The following is a 6,000-nucleotide window of genomic DNA, read 5'->3' on the forward strand; positions in this document are numbered from 1 at the left end:
AGCACACAATGGTTGACACCTGTGTCCTTTCAAAGCGGCCACTGTTATTGTTTACACACTCAGCAGAGGGGAGGAAGAGGCCACAAGAGCTGTGAAGTGGACCAAAGTCGCAGCCCTTTACCTCCCTCCTTCTAATTAGGACGTTTCACCCAGACCCAAACACACTAGGTCTGGGTGGGTGAGTGTGAGTGTGCCTCATTTCTGCACTAGGAGCAATTAAAGTTATGATCTATCTATCTATCTATCTATCTATCTATCTATCTATCTATCTATCTATCTATCTATCTATGTGTATAATACTGTGTATTCATAGCTATTCTTTATCTATCTGGACAGATGTAGCAATGACTTATTTGTAAAATAATTGTTGTAATGAGTCTTTACAAAGAATCATTTGATCCAGTTCACAAAAACATTCTGAATGAGGCATTAATTGTCTATTTTTAGTGAATCAGTTCATCTAGTTTACAAAACACTTTACAGATTTGAGGTGTTCTGGGTGAGTTTCTGGGCGGTGATTGTGCTTCAATGGATGTGACGAACAACGAAACAATATATGGATACATGAGTATTTTTTTTGGCTGTCTGTTGGCTTGTATTTGTTGTAATGTATTGATTAAATAATTAGGGGGCATCTGCTGTGAGTCTGAATGTGTTTGTGGGCATTATTTCGACATGTTTTCTCCCTGTTTCTGAGCTTAATGAAGACCCATGAACAAATATGCATCTTTTTGTACCCTAGCCCTTCTCTTTCCCTCCTGTTTTGGGGGGCACATGGGTGGCAGGGTGGGGGTTAGATGAATTCTTCTTTCTCTCCCTGTCTCTTTTTCTCCATAAAGGAGAAAGACCAATTAACAAAGGATAAGAAGTGAACCGTAAATACCCTCAACAAGGCCCAGCAAGAACAAGAACTGGCTTTCTCTCTTTATCTCTCTCTCTTTTCCCCCCATCTCCTATCCCCTCCACCTTTCACAAAGGGAAGGCTCGGAGCTTACAAAGTGCCAATTAACACTGAATGTTTGGCCCTTGTGCTTCCCTCCCGGAGCCGCTGACAGCGATGGTGTTTGGGTTAATACCGAAGGCCTGCAAAGAATTATAATTCTCCTCCTTCCAACCCTCCCTCTCCTCCCATCCTCAATCCCTTTATTTTGTTTCCAGTGGGGTGGTTTTACAGTTCAATGCACGTTCAAAGAGTGATATAAGATGACTTCAAAGAATTTTGTTTGGAGCAGAAGAGAGGGGAAGGGTAGGGGTTGCCATTGCGGTGGGGTGATTGGTTAAAGAACAGCTATCTAAAAAAATAAATAAAATAAGACAACTGAGGCTTCCTTTAGTTAGGTGTTTGGTAAGCATTTTGGATTTGAACACAACCCAGTCACTAAGGGGGTGAACTGACTAACAGATGTCCAGCGTAAACCAAGATGTTAACGATAACTATGAAGATAAGTTTTAAAAATCATTTTAATTCAAGAGAAGAGTCTACAACTCAACCACTATATATATATATATATATATATATATATATAGATTAAACAAAGTAACATTGAGCACCCTAGCAACCACCAGCAATAATGGCAAATACATAAAGCACTCACATGCTCAGTAGCACATACCTACTGGATGTTTCAGTGGGCGTCACCATGCTGGTTTGGGTCGTTTTGTTGATCGTATAGCAGTGACACGGCTGTTTCTCTTCTTTGCCTGGTCTCATAAATCAGCAGGCTAAATAAAAGAGAGGGCAAATGGGGTTAAACCCTTGAACATGCCCATGTCTCCAGTCTGGACATCCTTCACAGTCAATGTGGGATCAGTTGATCATCAATGAAGATCACAGTATAAAAGGAAATGTGACCTTCAATTAACCTTGTCTAGTCTTGGTTCTAAACGCATGCCATTTTTTGCTGTTGACAGTGAACTGCAGAGTCTGTACTTGTGGTGATCATGACCAAAATGATAAGACAATTACTTTAGGTTAGACTTTATCAGGTGAATATATATTGTACAACACCAAAAACTGTAGGACTTTCCAATGAGATACTCATTTAAAATATTAAACTTAAAAGCTTCTGCTCAGTGAATACATGTAAACATCTCATTATATACTCTATATTTTTAACATATGACAAGGACAACTAGGTCTTCAGTGCTGGCTTCAAAGAAACAAAATGTGCATTTTCCCCTCCTCTTGCATCTGTTTTTGTGCCGGGGGGAATTTCCCAAGTGTGTGTTGTGTTGTGTGAAGCACTGTGTCGGCCTGTCTGGGGCCTGGCTGACCTCTTCAGGAAGGTGAGGAGAAGACAGAAAGAGGCTGAGAGAAAGACAAACCTACAGACAGAGAAAGAGTTTGGTCGAAAAGTGTTGTTTGGTGCAGTGAATCATGAGACATAAAAGGGTGATGTGAAGGTCAAGCAGAGAAGAAAGAGCTCATGAAGAAGATTGTGAAGAATAGGTCAATAATTTACATTTATTCACTTTATACATAACTAATGTATCAAAGTATTCTAAATATTTTATATCTGGAATAGTTATACATAGCTTAATCTTCACATATGACTTAGAGGCAAACAAAGAGATGGTCGGTTGAAGACAGCGTGTCACATCACACAGCGCAAGAGCGCACCAATGGAAATGATTAATGGAAATATTCAACATCTGGGAGCGATTGCCCCAGAAGACGAATTTCAAAGTGTATGCAAACGACAGCATAAAAAGCAATTGCACATGATCTATCAATTTGGTATCTTATTCACATCTTGTTCCGTGACTTCTGACCGCATGTATTCATACATTTATGCATTAAGTCACTGTGACCCACACACACACACACACACTCAAACCTGTTGTTTTCCTAAAGATGACCCTGAAATTGTTTAGACTGCAGTGGATCCACTGCCATTGTCTTTGGACTTGTACAAAGAGCAGCTGTGAACTGATTTATGATGATTTGCGAGATAATGTGAACTTTGTGGGAGTAAAACCTTAAACAAAAAACAGCAGAACAGACAATATATAAGTTAAGCTTATATATTAACAAGTTGTTGATTACCACCTAAAAATAATCGAGGGAGAAAGGCATTGCAAAATTATAGCAACATCACTTAAACATAATATGTGTTACCATGGAATAATGTCATAAAAAAAGCTTACTGAGATTTTAATGCTGATGTTTCCATAAATATCCAAATTTTTTCAAAGATTTTAAGATTGCCCCTACTGATGAGCATAACAAAACATTAAAAAGCACTTCCATGCTTCTTATAGAGATAGTGTACACAAAAACAGATTTACACAACAATGTACTAACAACAGAAAGGATTTTCCATTGCGTTTTTGAAAAGTTTTGCATACAGATGACAATGTTGTCAAAATGATCACCGTTATGTGGAAATTAATAAAACGCTGTATTATGCATGCCAGACCAGAAGTTAGCAATGTCAGTTTGTAAGGAAACACTACATGCATACAACATGTTATACACACTCGCATGATGCCACCGTTTCCACAAATTTGCATTTTTGTAGTCAACATGGAGATGATAACAGTATCATTTTCAAAACCTTGTGCATTCTGACCCCCAAAACAGCATAAAACGTTTTCCATTAGTTGAAAATGGTGTTGTGTAAATGCTCCCTCAGTGTGTGTTCAGTGAGCATCAGTGTTGTTTGGTTACCAATGTTCTTCAAAATATCTCTTATGTTTCATGGTAGAAAGAAAGTCCTATGAGTTTGGATCGACAGGGATGACATATTTATGTAGGCCAAAATCCAGAAATGAGCATTTTTGCATTTCCAGTTCCATTGTCTTGAAATCAATAGGTTTTTTCGAATGGGTTTGTGGTTAAATGCTTAAAACAAGGTTTGTGCTTCACACAAGCTCAAGATATTTTCATGTTTTATTCTACGACACAAAATACATCAGTAATAACCCCTTATGGGTCATATGAAATGAACCTAAAGTGCTGCAAATAACCATTCCAGAACATAAACAATCTGATCACCAACTTGTTTACCAATGATATGACCTATATACACTCCATCTCAGCTGTGGCTTTGATGGCGGCACAGTAGCAGGGTAATCTCTCTACACAGTAGCTACTGTTCCGCTCCATCCACCCCCTCTCTATGCCCCAATCTCCCCCACCTCTGGTCTCCCCTTCACAGCTTGCTGTGACCCATCTTGCACCTCCCGGAGTCCACAACAGACGCTTGGTGTGTGAAGAGGGTCAGGAGTTCAGTGCGCGACTCCGTCCGTCCCCCCTCTCTGTACAGTGAGCTCTCACAAGGTTTATAATTGTCTGCTGTTGGCATCCAGGGAAGGTTCAAGCGCAGTGCAGTGTTGGAGAGAGAGAGAGATGTGTCTTATTAAACAGTCACTGATTAGATGCAGCTAATTGACAGGGCCTTGTTTTTACTCTCCTTTTCCCAGCTATAGCTTCCTTCCTTCCTTCCTTCCTGACAGACATACACACACCTCCCTCTGTTCAGTGTGTCCTTGTTATTCATCCTCTCTTCCCAGAATATGAACATTCACATGGAGCTGCTGAACGCTCTATAGGTAATTAATTAAGGTGTATCTTTATTTGTTGGTTGGTTGTCAATTGGTTTGTCAAATTTAAATGTCCACCTGTAACCATCATCTATATGAAGACTTAAGATGTAAAAACCTCCAAGTCTGTCTGAGATTTTGTCTTTTAAATGAGGAGTTTTTTAAGAAGTTTATATGTATATATATTTTTATATATAATTTATTTAAGGTGGCAGACATTAATTTAATGTAAATATTTTCATAAAGTTATCTGAAATAATTTTACAAATGAATAAATTATTATTATTATATATTTTAGCATTTATTTTGTGAAGATTTATATATATGGAAATTCAATAAATAAAATGTAAACAAAAAATAATTTAAAATTCATTTAGCTTTCAGGTATTTGAAGGAGCAAACAATGACATTTGAAATTCTAAATTTAATGTCAATATTTTCAAGTTATCTGAAAAAAAAAAAAAATTTTAAAGAAAAAATATTATTATTTTGTGAACATATTCTTATTTGGATATTTAATAAATAAAAATTAAACAAACAAAAAAAATAAAAAAAATATTACAAACATGACATTTGAAATTTTACATTTAATGTCAACATTTTCATAAAGCTTTCTGAAAAAATATGATGGACTTTTTGTAATATGTCGAAATTATTGGTCATATTATAGCGAATTATTGCACATATTGTAGAGAAATATGTCAAATCAGTTGAGAAACAATTAATTCTATGTACTGTACATATCAGGAAAAAATAAACAATTAATTTGTTATTTGTCAAAAAAGTCAAAATTAGTTAAGTAATATTTTTGTTTTGTTACAATACATTTGACTTCCTGTCATTTAAATTGAACGTCTTATGGGACATGGCCAATTTATTTTAAATTACAACATCTCTGGGTAAAATCTTGGCATAATTGGGATTGATATTGACATTAGAGAGAAGACAGGAAAAGTGTGGTGTGGTTGTTGTTCTGAAATGTATAAAAATGTGATATGTTAGTCTTAAAAAAAAAAGTGAAAAGTAAAATAGTATTGGCCTACAACTTCAAAGACAGAAATATAAGTGAAAAAAATAAATAAAACTACATCCATAAGGAATTCTCAAACTTATTAGGTGAACCGTTTTTATCCTGCCATCTACCTAACTGAATCAGGAAATGAAAGAATGCCATGGTTCAATTCTAATCCATAGGCAACGTGTCATTAGTGTCTTGCTAAAACCTTAAAAAGTGGGTGCACATGCTTCAAAAAACGAGAGCGGTAAGTGTAAAAATACAAGAGAGAGAAGTGCAACAGCAGTACAGCAGATGTGGCTGGAGTGCAGCCAAATTTACCCTCTCTGTAGTCCATAACTCTCATCTCAGGAGAACGCTGAGGAGACAATAAGAGCGAACCAAAGGATCAGAGAGAAAGCGCAAGTGTTTCATCTTCTTCCATACTTGTACCGTCACCC

The sequence above is a fragment of the Cyprinus carpio genome, chromosome A22 (assembly GCF_018340385.1).
Source record: "Cyprinus carpio isolate SPL01 chromosome A22, ASM1834038v1, whole genome shotgun sequence".
In the NCBI taxonomy this organism is placed as follows: Eukaryota; Metazoa; Chordata; class Actinopteri; order Cypriniformes; family Cyprinidae; genus Cyprinus; species Cyprinus carpio.